This window comes from Neocloeon triangulifer, unplaced genomic scaffold (genome assembly GCF_031216515.1).
Source record: "Neocloeon triangulifer isolate White Clay Creek 2 clone unplaced genomic scaffold, ASM3121651v1 ptg000004l, whole genome shotgun sequence".
In the NCBI taxonomy this organism is placed as follows: Eukaryota; Metazoa; Arthropoda; class Insecta; order Ephemeroptera; family Baetidae; genus Neocloeon; species Neocloeon triangulifer.
Window position 1 is genome coordinate 4,985,225 of NW_026775547.1, and position 21,121 is coordinate 5,006,345.

General features: G+C 35.6%; 1 protein-coding gene across 3 annotated transcripts in view; it reads right to left on the reverse strand.

The window, feature by feature from the left end:
• Positions 1 to 21,121, reverse strand: part of LOC132193354 (hemicentin-1) — a 186,111-nt gene that overhangs the window by 92,483 nt on the left and 72,507 nt on the right. Inside the window, exon 1 of one of the 3 annotated variants that reach the window (XM_059613972.1) lies at positions 11,214 to 11,294. The exons of the other annotated variants lie outside the window; for them this stretch is intronic. The gene's annotated coding sequence lies outside the window, so the exon portion shown is untranslated. Of the gene's footprint in view, positions 1 to 11,213; positions 11,295 to 21,121 lie in introns of those variants that run through there. 3 annotated transcript variants of the gene reach the window in all.

The following is a 21,121-nucleotide window of genomic DNA, read 5'->3' on the forward strand; positions in this document are numbered from 1 at the left end:
GATTTTTCGCCTCACATCTACGTTTAAAATACATACACAATTTTCATTGAAGAGATTTGCCATTTTTAGATTTTATGATTTAGGAGGATGGAAATGTTAAGACTCTTAAGATAGGAAAAAATTAATTCTTGAAATTAATATTGAAAGTCTAGGCATATAAAATTTGTAAAGGAAACAGTGGATGGTTTTTAAATTTTATTTTAACTTTTATTTCATGTTATTTGGTTACCTTTGTTCTTGATCTGATTGATTTTTACCCAAAGCTATTGCTGACTTGATCAATTGTTTATCTTATTATCTTTACAGTAAATCACATTCAAATGGTTTCAGAGTTCTCTTTTTGTCAATTTTTTCATTTCCCCGAGATTATTGCTAGGAAATATGGAGCTACTTTATGATTGAAACGAATGAAGATTGGGAGAAAAAAAACTGGCATCAACCTTCTGAAGATATGGAGTAGAGATGAAAGAAAAATGTGCTTTGCTAGGATGAAAAGTACTTAAATTACATTAAATTGTAAGCCATTTTTTCTTTAATTTATCACTAAAAATTGATTTATAAAACCAAACGCTAGATTTGTATTATGTAAATGTAAAAATAAGAATTTTATAATTATATTATTAAGAATGTTGGATTAATAAACATCCCTTTAATATCATTAATTATGTCAGTATTTTGGCAGCCATTTATTCTTAAATTCTACACCAATATTCAACTTATTCAACCGTCAACCTTATAAAAGACGATTTCCACGAAATAAAGTGGCACACCCCACTAAACTATTCCCAGGACGCAACAGATCGCCGTCTCTCCCGGTGGAGAAGCAGTCGGAGCCAAAGAGAAAAGAGTCTCATGCGATATTTGCTCAGGAGAAAGCAGCACTCGGCTAGCTTTGATTTTGAAAGCGAATTTGAAATGCATGAGATCGTAATGAGATTACATCTTTGCTTTTTAGTTTGCACACCAAAGGCAAATATTAAAATAAAAAGAGAGAAGGAAAAAGATTGCTGCGGAGCGAGAGAGTGGATGATACGTGGAATCTGAGCCTTTGATGTTGCACCATGGAATTATTTTTTTTCCTTTGACACACGCATTCGACGTCCTCGGGCTCTGCAGAAATACATATTGCGACCAAAACGAGTGGAATCACTCAACAAGATGCGTTTGAAATTATTGAACGAAAATATTCTTTTAATTCAATTCCAGCTCCAACGGAAAATTCTGCACTTATCTGGTGAATTTTAATATAATATTTTATCCAAAAAAAGACATTCTTGTTTAGCACGTTTCATTTCACAGGCGCGAGGGAGGCGAGCGCGTTAATGCTCACATTAAAAATTCATACGGGACGAAACGCAGGCCCACTCTCTTTTCTTTTGTTTATGACAAAATTCTCCGCACGAGAACAAAGAAAGAAAGGGGAGCTTTGAGCGCAACACTCAGAAATTCGCTGCTCCGTCGGCATTTCGCGGCTAATTGAAAAATCGATGTCGACTCAAGAGCGACTTTGAGCCGCTCAAGAGATCTCTTCTTTCGGTATTTGTTTCTGCTGCAAAGTTTCGTGCATGGAAATATTCATTTGCATAGCACATGTGGAGAAGAGAGAGTTTAACTTGCGTGCAGCCCTGGAGGAATGCTCAAAAATCTCATCAGCTTTACGTTCGGGGTGCGGCGAGGACGGCTCGGCGGATAAAGCAAGCGACACACGGCAAGCGACGGCAACAACTTGACTGACAAACAAGAGTCGACAAAGGGCGTGCAAATCTGTTGCGCGGCTTTTGGACGCACGGCAGAGTTGAAAAGGGCACGAATAATGCATGTTTGCAAGAAAACGTCCGCTGCAAAAGTTATATTTCAGGCTAAAGGTCAAACGTTTACAATCGATTGAACCAAAATACTTCATGAATGTGTTTTTGATAAACTTGTTAATTATTAATTTTTCTGGTAAGGAGAAAATTTTGTACCAAAATGTGAATATAAATTACTTTTTTGCAACCATCTGGCTTCCCATCATTTGCTTTAGTTTGATTTTTAATAATGAGAATTATTTAAAAAAAAGGGATTTTTCCAAAAAAAAGTCTTGTTCTTATGCTAAAAAAATGTCGCTTTATAAAAAAAATGGCTAAAATAATTAAGGATTAAGAATTTTTTTAATATTAAAAGGCTAAATATTATGTTGAAATTTATTAAAAAACATTTTTTTAACTTTTTTTTTAATTTTGATGAGAGCAAACAGAGATAATTAAAAAAAAATTTAAACCTTTTACAATGAAAGATTCACTACAGTAATTTTTCCTTAATAATTTTTAAGACACTACTGAAAACCTCAATTTAAATTATGATCCATGTTAGTCTCACGAGAAAGCCACGGAATTACATTTTAAAGTTGAAGAAATATCAAAACTATGCGGAAAGGATGTCAAGTATGAAAAATCTTTTGCAATTTACTTAAAACTCTGTGCACGCCGGATGAAGATCCCAATTACACAATTGAGTGCTTCTCTCCACTTCGCCAGCAAGTAAGCTGGTTTTAGCTATTAAATTTGATGCATATAAAAAGCAGCGTTGCGGCTCACAGCCGTCTCATCTTTGCAGCGATATACATTTTGCGAAAGTAGACTGTGCATGTATATGAGAGAGCACGCCGTCGGTGCTGTTTCAATTTAGCGGCGAATTCGAGCAAGCGGTGCTCTCGACGGCAACAGTAGTTGCACACACACACATCTCTGCTCTGTCTGAATTTAATATAGTTAGTCACATATCTGCTGTTAAACTTTGAAAGCGTGCGCCACTCTGCCTGAAGCGTGGCACAAAATACAGAGGAAGAACACAGGAAATTTTCATTCAACCTCATTTTTGCCATGGCAGAGGCGAATAATTGTTTCCAACTTAGGCACAAAATTCAAAGCTCGTATTAAAGCTTATTCAAATTTTTATATTTTAATGAGTATCCTTAAAAAAAAATATTCTAGTTATTACAAAGCGCGCCCTTTTTTAATTAAAATTTTCGCTAATTTAAATTAATCATTGATGTTCTTTTGAGGAAAAAATTGATTGATTTTATGGATTCTTCCCGGAAAAGTTAATTAATGTTCAATACATTCAAAATTTGTACAAACTAAATTCAATGAAATTCAAATTTGGCACATAATTTTCGGAAAGCTAAACACGGTTTTTTTTTAACTTTCTTCCATTTATCGAGTTTTCACTGAGGAAATACCAATCATATTGATGGAGTATATTTGATTATCTTTCTTTTTTTAATTTAAATTGCACGACGTGATAATTTGTTGATTGCGGACTTCTACGAGAGTAACAGAAAATTTTACATCTTTTATAAAATGAAAAGGAATCGGAAAAAGAAAATTTATAATCAGATTATTCTTTTTATACAATTATTTCCTTTTAGATGAAATGAATGTAAAATTTCTCCAATCAGCAGCAAAGCTTGGAGCTGCTCTCGAAGTAGCTCCAATCTGCGCGTTCTCTCTCAAGGTCTAATCTGTCGCAGCTCCAATTAAGAAAACACCAGCGTCGTCTAATTAGCTCCCAAGCCTCGTTCAATTAAATATTTCACACACTTGCGTGCATAAACGCTAGGCAGCAATTTAATTTCGCCTCTCGCTCGTATCACTAAACTTACACACGCACGCAAATGAAAAGATCCCTCAGGCTGCGGCGCTGGATTTGCTCAAACGGCGGCTGTGCAAATTAAAGTCGTAAAAATGGCAGTCGTATTATATTCACGCAGGGCCGGCTCGAGACTCATTACGCGGCGCATGATGTATTAAGATACGCCCGGGTCGCAGCAGCGCCGTTGTAAAGCAGACCATTATGGCAGGCGGCATGATTTATAAGATGATCTCATATTTCACCGTGTATGCACAATACACACACACTCACCTCATCTCTATTATGCCCTCTCCATTAAAGTGTACAGATCTCGGCTCGTTTTTCATATCCCTCGGCAAAGGAGCGGCGCGAAAAAAAGAGAGCGCGCTCTGCCTTTTTTCTATTCTTTTTTTGCGACCTTTTCCTCTCTCCCTCGTCGTTGGAGCAATTTCCGAGATTCACCTTTTGTCCCTTTTCCAGCAATTTATTAAAAAGTTACTTAATGTGCCTCGCTCGCTCTGAGAAAAGTCACGTACAAGGGAAAGCGAACAAAGAACTGCTTCATCGCGAGAGGCAAAAAAGTTGAAACCGCCAAACCAAACAATTGTGGTACATGGGCCCCTGAATAACCGTTTAATTACCAAAGTTCAGCAATTTCAAAAGGCCATTCATGAATTCCACGAATATATAAAGCCTGAAAAATAAAACTTTGATGTGGAAAATTGGTGGATTTTTTATGAAATATTTTGCCAAAGCTATTTTTTTTTAAACAACGTGGGTTTACTTTATCAAGCTATATTATTATAAAATTTTTTGAACATTTAAATTTAGCAATTAGTTTTTAAATAAACAAATGGAAATTCTTGCATATATTTATTTTAAATGTTTCAATTCCATCAAAGGCTGATTGTTTTTAAATAATCATTCTTCGGGTCACGAAAACTTTCCTGCCAAAGGCTCTTTTTCTGTTTCTAATTCAGCTAGTCTATTTTAATAAAGGCGAATTTTTTGTTTCCATTTCAGAAGGTCCAGAAGAGAAAAATGGATATTTATTTAAGGCAAATGAAGAGAGTAATACTAAATAAATATGAACCACACACTCTCTTTTCTTTTAGGCAAGGTGAAATTCCCCCGGGCTGCTTCTAGTAACTTTGAATCAATATTCTTCACATTTTTTTTTACCTACCTAAATGATCCGTATTCCATCTCAGACGTTTTCCGAATTCGACGAAAGCGCCGCGTTTAGTGACTGCAAATTTCCGCATAGGCAATTTGCTCAAGCGGCGCTCCACGCGGGTTGCATAATCGAGTGTGCCGCCGATATTCTTCTCCGGTTCGGCTTTTCTGTCGTGCATGGCATGACACACGAGCGTCATTATTATCTCTGTCTGCGCGGAAACCATCGGCGGCGCGCCAGTGCTGAAGAGGCAGAACAAAGAGAGTCTAGATTTTATGGTTATGATAACGGGCGGCTGTAAAAAATTCAGCAAAATCTGCAAATGTCTGCCTCTCTCGCGAGGGAGGTAAAATATTTTTACGGCCGCCGTCGTTTTCCTTTGCGCGCCAGGTGAGGCCTGCACGTCGGATTTATATGCGGGCGGGGGCGGCGGCCTCCTCCGGGGGCGGCGAAATAGATTTTCGGCGGGTCCGGCAGATATGGCCATCTCTTTCTTAATCCCTGGCCCGTGCGGCCATTTGCGAGGCTGCGCTGCAAAAAGACACTTTATCGTGAGCGCTGTCTGGCGGTGCTGCTGTGCGGGACACATTTGCACTGTTAAAAGAGAGAAGAATTTATAGGCCGCAATAAATCTTGGCCCACCAGCACCCAGCATAAGCACACACACACACACCTAGCAGCCGGGCAGGGGCGCACCAGTCCACTTCGATTTGCTCGTTTCATTGGTTTTTACATTGATCTCGGCATAAAAAGCTCCGCAGTCGTGTGAGACCCGCTGGGAAAAAAAGACTCCCTATTTTCGCATTTTTCTCTGCGCTACCTGAGGATTTAAACTACTTTTTCCTGGCATTAGTTCTATTTGATAAAAATAAAACTTGAACAGCTTTACTGGTTTATATTCTGGAATGAATGTGCTTTTATAAACAGAGAGCATTAATTTTTTTTTTATCCGCAATTTTCTTACATTTCTGAATTGTCGTTTCATGCCGTATAATCAGATCAAAACAGTGAAGCATTTTATTATTTTTATTGATTTTGCAAAGGAAAACGAACACAAATTGATACAATAAGCTCAATTTTTTTTTAACCAGCATAATATTAAAAAGTAAATAATGCAAATAATGTAAAGCATTGAATCAAGGTAAATAAACCAAAGTGATTGTTTTTTTCCTAAACATTTCAGAATTTCTTTGAAACCTTTAGAAAAATCTTATATAATTATTTAAAAAAAAAGCTATAGCTTTTTTTGGCACTTATTTTAAGCTACTTAGAAGATGATTTTTTTATGAAACTTGAAGGATTTTCTAATTACCACCGTTGGAGAGAGGAACCATAAACAATGAGAAAAATTGAGAATGATTTAAAATATTAAAAAAAATATCAAGGTTTTGAAATTTTCCTTGTTGAGGATTTGTATGGAAATAGCTTGAAATAAACAACTCCTTTTTAATCTTTATAATCCCAATCTTTTTCTGTTCCATTAATTAAAAACTTAAGAAATTTTTATGCAATTATATAAGACTAATAATTGAATGACTTAGGGAGTTGGTAAAAAATCTGTAAAAATTATTTTGCGTGTTTATCAATAATTGATCTTTACGATCGTGAAATTGTGCGAATGATTAAAGATTAAATTATTCCAAGCCTTTTATTGAACCAGTATATTTTACTCTAAAAAGAAAAGAAAAGATAATTAAATTTCAACTTTTAACGAAAAGCGGAGATTTGCAAGGTTGAAACGACGAGGTGGCCCTGCTTTCGGAAATTAAATGTCAAACCAATTTTTTTTTCTGCAGCGTTGGGGGCGTTAATGAGAAACATCAAAAGCTTGACTGCTTTTGCAAACCACGATCGACACAAATACTTCATCTCTCATATCCATTCATTCATTCATTCAGCCGTGGCGAAAAATAACGAACGAGCAGACCGAATCATTAGCGCGAGTGGAGAGTCCGCTTTAATTGCAATCGCCGCAATTTTGCAGCGCGGGCGTCAGAGGGCGAAATTTAATGACGTGATCCGCCACTGGCGCTTTCACTCGACCACCTTTCGCCCGCCAAATTATTTGACACGATGATGAATGTTTTGTTTCAGCATGAGTAAAGAGGTGGCTTGATGAACTAATGGAGTGATTAGAGGCTTAGCGGATAGTATGTGTTCGCCCTCCACCTAATTAATGGACCAATTTAATTACTCGTGAAATTGCCGCTGAATTTTTCCACTGCTACTTTTTTAAAACGCGCCGATCGCAATTGAAAGCGGCCGACCGTTGTTTGGTGACAAAGTGATTTGACGTGCTCGCTTTCTAATTGATTGCGCACCCGAAATACAGTTGGACGCTTTTTTAGCACGTCACTCGGACTGGACGGCGGCAAAAAACGAATGCCGCAAAGGGGCGTTAATTAATTTTTTATTTGCGCTCGGAATTTATCAGCAGTGCAAAACTCGCCGGCGTGGAAAATATTGTCTCGCCGCAGGCAGCTGACCGTGATGGATTTGGTTTTGATTGGTGAAATTGGACACGCACCTCACGTTTTTGCGGTAGAATGGGTAAAAATCACGGCATTTTGCTGCAAATTCGCGCGAATGAACAATTCAACCCGATAATAAAATGAAAATTAAATGGAGGTCTCAAAATGTTCACCAAATTGTGAGAGGATGTAAAAATTTAAAAATTAACAATTGAATGTAAAAGGTTTTTTTATTTTGGAAAAATGAGTATTATAATTTTCAAAATTTATTTTGCAATATAATTTAATTCAAATTCATCATAGTTTTCGTATTTTATTTAAATAATTGTGATTGGTATTTCTACAGGACTTCTCTACTCATTAAAATTTTTTTTTAACTAAATACTAGTGGATTTATTTATAAAAATTTCAATTTTAAAGGTTTGGGGTAAAGATTTTAAGTCACGAGTCTTTCATATAGAAAGTAAATTTTGGTTTCAAAACCCTGTTGAAGTAGAAATAATCAGTTGATATATATTTACTTTTATGAGAAAATGATCGATTTCAATATTTAATTCCATTTGTAAATCAGAGACTTTGTTTTAGTTTTCACCTTATAGACCTTAAAAGGTTTTTAAGTATTTAAATTGTAAGCATTTATTTAAAATATTTTTTATAAAAATGACTCATATTAATTAATTTCCATCTTTTTTTTGTTTTAAATTTTCACTAGTACCATGATCTTTGAGTCTGTCATACAATAATTTGAGGCTTAATTATTATAATATTCATTTAGTGTTTTCATACTTCAACGCAATCGATCGACTCAGTTTCAAATCGGATGAGCAATTTTTTCTGCAAAGATGCAATCAAACCGAACACTGCAGGTAGTGCAGGTGTATTTTGTACGCGAAAGTTGAAGACGAATCGATTACAAGCGGCTTATAATGGGCGAGTAAAACTTGCCAATATGCTTGGTTTGCACGAAAGGAGGCGCACTATCTGTCTATCGCGCAAATTGGCGCTGCGAGCGAGCGCCATGACTTATCACTCTTATCTCGAGGAATGATACTTAAAAAGTTTGATGAGCAAGTCTCTCTCAAGACGTCTAAAGGCTCTCGATTCAAACTTTTGCGCCGCGTTATCAGCGAATTTAAATTCTTCGGCGCGGAGTTTTCCGTGTGGCGTTGCAAATTTGTATTATGAGCAGCACCACAATCCTCCCTCAAGTCGATCAGCCGGATATCGGATTTAACGGTGGAATATATAAAGTTTCGCGAAAGAGAGGTGAATTCTTTGACGCGGTACTTATCACACGGAGAGCGACGGATTTATCTCCTCATTGGTTACATCCGACAGGAGGAAATGATGTTAGTTTGATTGAGACTCACCTGAAACAGAAGAAAAAAGAACATTATATTTTGTGTTTGAAAGTTTGGATATAAAAAAAAAAATATCGATTATGCTTTAGAAGAAATTTTTTTAAATCAAATTTATATCAGAACTAAATTGAATACGTTTTTTAATCTCCAATATCTATGACTAAAGCTGATTTAATAATTTTATGGTGATAAGTAATAATGATAAAAAATAACGTTCACTAATCAACATTATAAATGAATAAATTTTATAAAAAGTCTTAAAAGATCCAAAATTAGTCCTTAAGTAAAGAATAAAATCTGAAAGCGCATTAAAAAAAAATAAAACAAATTATCCATGAAAACTTATTTTTAATAATTACAAAAATATTGAATCAGATGTCAAAATTCAAAGATTTGTCGTCAGAATATACAGTTTCGGAGTGAAAAAATACTCTACCCCAGTTTATTTATCACTTTTGGAAGCAATAGGAATAAAAATAAACTGTCTATTTTTCTCCGTCACTGTCTGAATAAAACGACAGGAATTCTCAGTGGTCGCTTCTACCGAAATTCCACTGTAGGCGAGGGATGAATCGACCCCTTTGGCAGTTTGGCGGGAAAAGGTCCATTGAAAAGCGGCCGCGTCGAGGAATGCTGGTCGCGAGCACAAAGGGGGACCAAGAGAGGCAGCTGGCCCGGGCAATAGTGTTTCTGCGGCCGTAATTAGTGGCTCGTGAAATTCAATCGCGATTTTCAATTGGCAGCGACGAACAATGACGCTTTTAAGTGGTTTGACTTGGGCCTTGCGAGAGTGACGGAGAGCCAGACACTGCAATCCAGCCGAGTGGCCAATTATTCCGCGCCTCAATCGCCCCATACATCCATCCACTCAGCCTGTTCAGTCGATATATGCAAATTCGCAAATGGCGAAAATGGAGCAATAATAATGGCAATCATTGCCGAGCTGTGCTTAATTGCGCGCAGTTTTAATTGCGGCTGCAATTGCATGCCCACACTGTTGTTTATGTGCATTCGGCCTCACGGCTTTTATTTTGCCTGTGCTGAATACATATACTGACCCGCAAAACAAATGTGTGGAAATTTTTTTCCATAGGTTATAATGAAAAGTCGATAAAAATGATTACTTGTGGAGTCCGAACATTAGCGATCTCAAAAGACATTAATTATAATCGACATTATCAGGTTTAAATTTTGATATTATTTAACTTCAATCAATCTTATTTAGAAATAAATATAGAATAAAGAAAAAATTCAAACACATATGTCGCAATTTATATTCGTTTTCTCTGATTTTCTCTATTTAATTATTTTTTTAATAAAATAAATTCTCAGGAGTTTGTTGTCAACTTGTCAATCTCAAACTTGAATAAAAATTCAGAATGTTCCAGATTAACATAGAAGTTTATTTATTAAATAAAATTGCTCCCTTGCTGATCTCTGAAGTATTTTAGAAAAAAAATCAGCAGAGTAAAAATTTACACTAAAATACCACCGATATAACTTCTGCAAATTAAAAACACTCTTGACAAACTCAACAAATTCATGCCATTGATCATCTGCGTTGTTCTCTCATAATTATGCTCTTTGTCCAGTTAAAAAATAAAAACAGTCCATGTTTTTTCCAATGTAAAAATCATTACTAACAAACCAATAACAAACCCCATTAAAGAGAGCTGATTGGAGTGGCAGCGCGAGTCTCTCGCGCGCTCACATATCGATCGGAAATCCATGCACCGCATAATTGAAACCACTGCAATTGAATCTGACGAGGCACTAATTGAACGCCCGGTGCAAAAACCACCTCGCCGGCGGCCCATTTTTGCAATTAAAAAGAATTGGCCGGCTGGTGGAGCGAGTGAGCGAGCAAAGCGCCCCTGGGGCATTGCAGGTTATGCAACTCGCTTTGTCCGGCAGCAGCAGCGACCGGGATATCTTTTCTCGGCCGGACGGAAAAGAGGGGCGCCGCGAACCGTGAAATGGCAGAGCACACACACTCTATGTACGGATGACCCGCGCATCCAGATTCCTTTTTGCCGAGCACAGCACCAGCCGTCGCACTCGTGAATACATTTTGCACAAATAATCGCTCCGAGACTCGCGAGTTTCAACAGCTTTCGGCCCAGAAAATTCATCGCACGTTGCAAATTAAATTCTGCTCGCGCGTTGAAATGCAGAGAGACGCTCTGTACTCTCAAGCGGTTTCCGCTCCGTTCTCGAGAATTGCTTACTGCAAAAGGCTTGAAGGGATTCTTATTTGAATTCGAAAGAAGCGAGACTATTTTGTTCTTACTTTGATTGCAACATTTATTTGAGATGCAATCCTTGATAGAACGTAATAGGTATTATCCTTTGTCTCAATTCCCATAATATTAAACTTTACTGTATAAGGTTCAATTCAATTAAGCCTTGATTATATCAGCGAAGTAATATTGTATGGCAACGAGTTGATTTTACCTCCTTGATGAACTTTTTCCGCGCCCAATCAGAGGCCGAATATTTCTAAACTTTAAATGGAAATGTAAGGGGCGCTTGGTGAAAAATATAGGCTAAAGTTGTGGCTATTTTGAATCAAAATCGGCCAATTTTAGTTACCTGCAGGGAGGGTTCAGGGCGGTGAGGTTGTGAGTTGGTCAGTGCGCCGAAAATTTCCTCCGTTTCCTTGGTTTCTGCGAGATACGGTGCCGAGAAAAAGAGCATGACGCGGTGTGTTGTTATCAGAAGTTCCAACTAAGCGCCACCGGTGGCGCTCTTATAAGTGATTTTTCGGTGCTGACGCCCACCAGAGCTCGGTGCTCGCTGACGTGACGTCACAGGCTGATCTAACAGCTGAATCGCGCAACACCGCCATGCCTGCGCTTACTTTGTTGATAATCAAGGCTTGGTTTGATTTTGATAAATTTAACAAAATTTTTGCTACAATTTTTGGCACAGACATTCCTGTATTGAGGTTAATGATGTGCTGCTTGTGTATTAAGCATTAATATGAAATGTTATGAGAAAACTAAATATTGAAACTATTATTTAGCAGACTAACAATAAAAAAATAAGTTCAAATAGTTTAACAAAATACTTATAATCTACAGTAAGAAAATTGCATATACTTCAAAATTGTTTCACTTTTACTATGGATAATTAATACTAAAAAAAAATTGTTAATGGGTGCGGAAGATCTCAATCACTAGTGTTTGATTTGTAATAATAAATATTGACATTAAATATAATTACATGTAAAAATTTGTAAAATCAGTATAGCTTTTAGCTTTACCACCAAATTTTATCGCACAATTGTTTTAATTATTTTTAAACAATAAAAAAAATGAAGCTTTGGTAAAAATCACTCTATCAATAAAGGATGTCTTCATTTCCAAAATAATAAAATCAGTTTTAAATTTTCAATTAAGTGTAAGAAATGTCAAATTACAAATAAAATCTATTTTTTTTTCATTCCATTCGTCATAAATTCAGTTTAGTTGGAAATTAATTTTGTAGCTGTACCACAAGGAAATATCTGCGTATCGTATATTGAAATAAATATCATCCAAATAATCAAAAATTATAAATGAAAACTATAAACAAAATTTGAGTTGAAAAAAAAAATACAAACCAATTTTCTTGAAAATCTTTAAAAAAAAATCAATGTTTGTTCAACGTACACTTTTTTTTTCTTTTAAATCGAAATTTTAAAAACTTAATTTGATTTTTTTGTATACTTTCAATACTTTTAACTTTTATAATTAAAAAAATTTATTTCAAGAATTGTACTCATTTTATTTTACATTAATCAAGAACTACTGCTTTCAAGAGACTAAATCAATACAATGAAGAGTTTCTTCAACAGATTTTTTTCACATTTTACTCCTTGCATTAACGAGAAACTTTTCAATGCAGAATAAAATTTCCCATATCTTTGCTTCATTATCGGAGAATTTTATGCAAATGAAAATAAACTCTACGGTGGCGCGCTGATATTGCAGGCGTCTCATTTCCATTTCATCGCACCGGCGGCGGCGGCGGCGGAGCTTTTTTCTCTCTGCTGCTTCGTCAGCCTCTCGCTTCAGCGGTGGTTTGTTTCTTTCATCTGGCCGTTGTTTATTTGTTGATGGTGTGACTTCATGTGTGTACCCATTCATGCACTCGCAGCATTTTATTATAACACCAGAGAGCAGTAGCCGGTGCTCTCAATACAGAAAAAAACAGAGAGAGCGCGGCATCCATTCCATTCAGCGCCCTCCAAACGGCCCTCTTTTTAGTGTGTGTGTTATTTTTTCCGCCCCAACTTCTCTCTTCTCTGCAGCTTTTTATTTGTGTATGTAGTGTATGCGAGCCAGCGAGCTTCTGTCTGTGCCGTGCGAGAGCAATTCATGCCGAGCCGGCGTGTACATGTGTTTCAGCCTCTCTCGTTTTTTTTTACACACACACGCGAGTGTAGTATTTTTAAATGCGCGTCCATCCAACCAGATAAATAACTCAAAGTGCGGAAAAATAAATAAAGTGGTGGAAACATACACATGCACTTCTTCTCATTCTTTACCCTCTGGCAAACTCTCTTCAACCAGAACAGAGGGTGCATTACACTTTTAGGAATGCAGCAGCCCCAGTTATCATTCGAAGCTAATTTTTCTCTCCCCTTATGTGAAAAAAAGAACTCCAAACTTTGTAGCACAGTCACTCAAGTGAATGGCTTGCAAAAACTTTCTGTGGGTTGGTGCGTTTAATAGATTGAACTCTCATTTACTGACACAAGTAAAAATTTATTCATGATCAAGGCTTTTCTCAGAGTTTAAAGGGTGTAAAATTCAATTTGTAGCCCATTATTCGAACCAAAAATTTCTAAACAGAAAATTTATCAATTATATTCTTAAGTTCAAAGATTTTGAACTCACATCATTAGTTTATTTTTAGCCAGCTGGGTTCATGATGAATTGAGGTATAAGTTGATGCTAACAATTTGATAGAATTTATCATTTTAAACTGATATCCTACAATAGCAAAAATTAAACAAATATATATACAAAAATACAATTAAATCAATTGTGCTTGCTTCTAAATATATCTCAATTAAATATATAAGGGGGATATCAAATCTGTAGTGTTTTTTTTAAAGCCTCAGCTTGTAAAAATAAGAAGATATAATGAGGTGGAAAATTTGTAAAGGCTCTTGATTGCTGGAGAGATCGAAAAATTCAAAGAAAAATTTAATTTGTCTAAAAAGATCAGAATTCAAGCTTATTTTTCATTGGAGTATCGTTATTTTGTTCAATACAAATTAAAAGTTTATTATAATTATAATCAAGAAGCCTGCTTGGAGCAAAAAAAAAATAAGAATTAAAGAGACTGGAGGATGAAATATATTTGATTTTGTTGGATCTAATTGTCTCCATTGAAGAGAAATATTATTTATGAAATTACTTTTCTAAATTATTGTTTTTTTCAAAGCATAAAAAAATAAAATAATATTAATACTATTTATTTAGGTAATAGATGAAATTAAATTATATATTTTTTTTTATTATAAAATTAAAGGAAGAAAACTATAAAATTTTATACTAATCACTCATTAAGAAAGGTGTTATGAAACTTTGCATATATAAATTACTTTTTTTGAGGCTATAATTGAAAAAAAGGTTTTCCTTTTTTTTTTAATTAGTCAAATTGTTTTCTGACTTTAAGAGGGTGAGCAGCAGTCTCTACCAACGCTGCAGAAAGAATAAGACAATTTTCCAAGAAAAGAAAAATTGCCGGCGCGAGAGAGGAAAGGATTTTCCACGCGCGTGCATGCAAATCGCGCGCCGAGGCAATTGTTTTGACAACACCTCAGCGAGTTCGAGTTATTTCCGTCAATTTAGCGAGTGCCACTTTTATTCTAGCTCATCTCTGGGAGGCGTCGCGCTCGTATCATCATTTGGTATGGCGAGAACAGCCTCGCTGCAAATTGAGAGACAAAAAAGCACGTCGTACATAAAACGGCTTCGCCGCCGCCGCTGCAGGAGACACGTGAATTTCGCTCGCAAAGCAGCAAATCATGAGTGACGGGTGCGTTATTATGGCTAAGGGTGGAGAAACACTTTCCCGGTGACACATTCTCTATTACATCCCCCTTCAACCTGCAGCCAACCAGAAATTTTTGTGCGCAGACTCTTGGCCGGGATATTTCGCAATAAATTTAATATGTATGAACCAAATTAAATTAACTGCCTTTCGTCTTCGTTAGGGTTCGTGGCTCGACTCGAGAGACCTGCTTGCCAGTCAAAGTGTGCGCTGCATAACTTTCAGCACCTGTGTGTGTGTCTTTAAGCATAAGAAATACGCAGGTTCTTTTTATGTATGTGCGACGTGTGCGCCCCTCTTTTTTAACGAACAAAGACACGACCCCGATTTTATTCGCTGCGGCGACACATGCCGCGCCCCGACACAACTTTCTTTTTTTCTTTTGGCAAACAAATTTCGGAGCAAAAAGTTTTGATTGCTCATTCAAGACGTGCCTTTTCGGAGAGACGAAATCAATGAGAGCAGTGGAAAAAGTACGACTTTTATACCGTTAACCAACTTCAGCTAAATACGTTCCCAAACTCAAATTATATCCTGTTATTAAATAGATTTTTTTACAAAATTGTATTGCTGTAAAATATTATTTATAAAAAAACAATGTAGAAGAATAAATGTTTTTGTTTTTAACAATTTGGTCACGCTTATTTTGCGAAGAGAAAAACACATTCAACATTATACAAGAAAATCAAATTTTATGCTTTTATATTTATCAAATTCATGTAATTAAACATATTATAATCTTTTTTATGGGCAGCTTATGAGCAAAATAATACAGACCATCAATATAAAATGGTTTTTAGTGAAAACTCAAACTCAATTGAATAGTGAAAAACATTTATTTTGTTCAAAATTTTGTGGGCAATCTTTTCTTGTTGATTTTCAATTTAATATGCTAAACTATGATAATTTGCTACGAACAATTTTTTGAGCTAATTTATAATTTACAAATTAAGAGTCACCAAATAGCACACTTATGATGATTAAAGATCAAGACTCAAGATTATTAAATTTTATGCCAATAATAGTTCATATAACCCGATTATGTGGTAGATGCAAATGATAAAGCAAATTGAAAAAAATACTTTTCCTATTAGGTAAATTACGTTAAGCGTCGTTGAAACTTTATAACATAAATTGATCTTCCATTATGTTAACCGTTTTAAACACTGTAAGACCTTATAATGCATATTTATTTTAAGAGAGGTTGTTTTTGTTCATATTGTGTATTTTAATAAAATAACAAAGCCACACAACAAGGCTCGGTTTCGACGACCCAAAAATACATTCATAATTCGCTGCAAACACTTGTTGGAATTTATGAATGTAATTATGCATGCAACCAAAGCAGACAAACAGATAAAAAGAACCACACTGTGCAATTTATGAGCGGCCGAGCGCCGCGAGCGTTTTGCCCTATCGAAAAAAAACAACGCTCGCCCTTTCCCGCTGTGAATTTATGAATTATGCAAAAACACACACACGCTAACAAAAACACACGCCGCCGACGAGCCTCCGATCAGTGGCCGTAAATTTCCGGCGCAAATTAGTTGCTGGTGTGACACTCGCATATCAATATATTAAATTCGGCACCAATGTTGTTTTGTACATGATGAGAGAGGGAGGAAAAATGGCCGTGGTGTTTTTCAATGATGACACACGGATGTGAATGACATGAAACATTGATAAATATATGATGCATGTTTTTAATTTATTCCAAAATCCAACTAAGTTATATTAACTTTAGCTCAAAAGTGCTAAATAAGCACAAATTTTAATTGAAAAAATGTTTATTAATTTTAAAGTAAATTGAATGGTAGCAAAAAATTTTAAATAAATTATTAAATAATTTAAACATAATATCAAGCAAATGATCATAAATCCTATTCATATAATATTTTAGAATAGTGCTCAATTCTCCGAAAACAAGATTCTTTTTTTAAATAATTAATTGTTCTAAACTATTGCAAACACTCAGTAAAAAAAGAATAAATATCGAAAAACATATTTAATTATGTCCTAATCATGGTCATAAGTCTAAAATAATCCAGAATTAAAACAAATCAACATAGTATTAAAATAAACTAATTAATAAAAAAAGTAAAAAAAAGTATAAAATGAACTGATGAACCAGTAATATTTATTATTTTAATATTTAATAAAAATAGTATAAAATTTTTTGTATTATCTTTGTTTTTAAATGGAGTTAAAAGCCGATTATAATCAAAAAGACTTCATTATTCTAATAAATTTAAAGTTTTAACAAAATTCAAATATTTAAACTCCAAGTCTTATGTAGAAATGGCCCGGAATGTAATTCCAAACTCACTGAATCCGATAAAGTTGGAAAATGGAGAACGGGAAATACATAAAACGCAGAGCAAAGTCTTGCGGCGTGGAAATTTACGGTTATCGCCAATCGGGCCATAAATATGCGGCCGGCGTAGCAGACAAATTAGTGGACTGTGGTGGCGGACGTAATATTTATTTATCCCTCTCATCCAATATGCGTCGATGAACGGACGACAGACATACCGAATTTCCCCGGTGCCAAATTTTTTAATGATAAACTGCCGCTAGGGACAAAAACACGTTGGCCGCCGACGTGCGAGTGAGAGCGACACGGCGGGTTGGCGGACGCACCCCTTTTTCCTCTCTGGCCGACGATTTCCTCTGCGTGTCGGATTATGGTTTATTTGCTGCGTTTGGAGCGAATCCAGGCTTGGGTGCTGGCATCCAGGACGCTCTTCCGAATGGGCTCAAACTGAAATTCCCTTTTCCATTTTATAATAAACTAAAACTGAACTAAAGTGCTCATACTTTGGCAGTCTTGGAACAAATTAAATTTAATTAATTTGAAATGGTGAATTAAATTTAAAAAAAAAAGTATTTTTCGCTTTCAATTAATATGGGTAGATATGGAATTTATTATCTCTCTTTGTTTACATTATTATGTTAGCACAAAATCACTTTTTAATGTTTGAATTTTGAGAAATCGATTATATCAACGTACAAGGCTGAGATCTAGAGTTGATTCTAAATGTTTGAATTAAAATTCTGCATTCCTCTGATCGGTTCTTTGTGTCATTTATTGATCAATAAAACATAGTAGATATTGATTTTGCTGTAATACAATAAACGACTCAAAGAACACTTCAACGAAAAGCAGAATTTCAATTTGAGCTCTTTGAGAAATATTTATGTGGATAAAAATATTCAAAGGAAAATGTAACGATGATCTTCTGGTAAAGACCTTTTTTATTATTCATTTTTGCGCTTACAAAATGTGTCACTTGGCCGGTAGCTCTTTTTGTTCGCAGCATCCCAAGTGCCTGCAAAAAGGAGGTCCTTTTTGCTATATCGGCGGCTCAGCCTCTGTGCGCCCCATCTCGGTATATATTCGGTTCCGAGTGTCTCTCTCGGTTTCCTACCTTCGCATGTAATATCGGGCAAAAAGGAAAAGGGGCTGTATGTTTTTATAGCCCACATAAATAATTCAAGCTTGATCGTCGGCGTCTCAAATACAGATTGCAGGGCCGCCTTTTTATCGCGCGCGCAAGAGCTACCGCGCCGCACCGAAATAATAACTCACATTTGTCAATGGACCGAATTGGATTGGAAAACGCCCAGCAAACGCGCACCATCGCTCGATGTACCTGTCAATGTTCTCTGCGCGCGGAGAGAGAACTTTTGCATCCCCTTCCAAAATTCATTTGTAAACCTCGCCAGCCCGATTTTCCCGAGTTAAAGAAACGAATCGCGTTTCCGGAGCATGCCGAACACAGGCATTATTATCGAGAGAGGAATTCTCTGCGAAAATTTTAAATGCCAAAAATGCCCTCCAGTGGAAGTGATGTAAAGGTCAGAGCCTTCAGAGTATAAAAAATGCGGAGGAGTTTTCCTGAATACGACACATTATATTAATTTATATATAGAAATGTTTTCCGTCATATTGTTTAGGTTTTCATTTTTTTGTCAGAGATAAAATGTGTTTATATTGTATATTGAACGAAAGCGATTGAAAGATAAGTAAGTATAATAAATATTTAATCTTCTCCGAGTTAATTCTTATTTATTTGAATTTTCAGTAGCTTTAAATAACCTTTTGCACATATTTCATTTTTTGTTCTAGTAAATTTTCTTATTTGTCTTCTCTTTAAATATATATTTTTTTTATATAAATAATGATTGTGTTTGTCTCAATTTAAAAAGTTTTAATGAAAATCTAGACAACATCTTGCAGCACTAATTGAAAAGTTTGCCAATTAATCGTGAAAACGAATATCTGTCTTTTTCAGTCACCATCACGCCAACGTGGCAAAACTTTGGTATGCTTGCACGCGAAAGGATTTACATCTCGCCACCAATTTCAAGAGCGTTCTAAAAGCACTTTAGCGTGCGGTGAGGTGTGAAATTTATGGGTATTGTGATTGAACGCCCGGTGCAACACTGCGGCATCAGGCGAGCAAGGATTTGTTGTCTTTCGGTAATTTATTTCACAGGTGACAGGCTAAGCACACAATTTATTAAAAAAAGCGTGCACCTGCTTCGCCGCCTTGTTGCCACTGCTGGGAAAACTGAAAAAAAGTAGCGAAAAGAGCTCTGAATTCACTCTTCATTGAATTCAGTCGCCTGATTGGATGTTGCAGTGCAATGAATTTAATTCGGGCAGTGAAAATAAAAATATCAGTCGGTGTTCAGTGTCGAAGGGATGAGAAAAACGGACAGCAATGTGGTAACCGCAGAGTGTTTGATAAACTTTTTTATGGGCAATAAATTTGTCTCTCGCGCTGTGCTTTAAAAGCTAATACAATTTAGCACAGAAGCTCTTGATAAAAATAAATACGTCACTCAATCTTTAAAAGATATTCGGCAAAAATTAAATAGAATTTTAACTGAATAATAAAATATGATAAAAAGTTAAATATTGTATAAAAAAATACATTTATTTAATTAAAAGTTAATTTATAAGATTTTTGTGCTTTAATTTTGATATACATATTTCTTTTGTGTAAATTCGGCTATTTAATAAAATATTGAGAAAGAGTTTCAATATTTATTGATTTTTTTTTTGCTCTCATTGCACATTTAAGTACATTTATTGTTAGCATTATACAGATTATTTCAGCCCTCTCATTACCATGGCTTTGTTGTTGCCTTCTTCTAGATAAACCATATTAAATTTATTATGAATATTTCTTGATTGATGTTATACATGTTTCCTTCAATTTAATACGGACTCTTATAAAATTATGTGGTGATGGTGAGCCAAAATCCACACATTTAATGTTGATGCCCCAGGTCTCTTATATCAAAAGGAGCCTGATAGATTGTGCATCGATGTTATCTCCTCACCGAAAAAACAAATTTATTTTCGCAGCTCGATCTCTCTCGCCACCGCACAGACCATATTTTGCTGTCAATTACAAGCGGAGCTCCTCCATTCCCAGAATTCCATTAGCAGCCTCTGCTTGGAGCGAGTATCACGACGCGGCGTAAATTGAATGGGAAAGATTGAAAAAGATGACGTCTGCGAGAGTCTAAGCAAAATGTGATTTGCAGCTCAGCACTGTGTGTGGGGGTACTCGCCATTGATCTAATAAGGAGCCGCCGGCAGCAGGCACTCGCTTTTCTAATGCGTCTCTCCTTCCACACTTTTTTTATCAGATTATTATTTGCTCTTTGTTAACGTAATTTTGATGATTTTCACATTATTGAAAAGATGATGGAACATAATAATGATTAACAGAAAAGATTTGCTTCATTTGTAATTGAAATTTCAATTGATGGCCAAAAAATTTCAACGGCTCATTTTCCAAGTATTTGTATTCTAGTTTGTTCTCTGTTCTAACGAGACTATTCGTTTTTTTTCAATTGAGCTCAATAATTTTGAATCTTAATTAGAATTAAAATTTGTAATATTAAATTAATATGCATTTTTTTTCTTAAAAATTTGCTAAACAACTCATAAGTATCTCCATCTTCTATTTTTCTATAATTTTTGCATTGAAACTATTATTTGCTAATATGAAAAATGCGAAAAATGCAAACTGTTATAAATTATTATTATTTCCGCCATTTACATTAGCTGAACAAGCTTGTTTGACTAGTCAATTATTAAATCCACTTAACGAATCAAACGCCGCCATCACCAACAATAATCACCGCTCACTACTAATCAACTACTAAATCCAGCTCCCGTTGTCAATCCAACTAGAATGGGCACCGAGCTAGTCATGTGATCAAACAACATGTGTGCGTATTTGACTTGCATAATGCATGGTGGATAAGTGTATTCCCGCGTGGTTTTCCATCAAAGTGCAATGCACTCCTGTGTGACAATTGACAACTCCAAAATCACAAATACAAGAACATACAATGGTATTACAAAAGCGACATAGAGTTAACAGGGCGTTATCATTCGCAGACCAATATTTCTGTGCAAACACAATTAC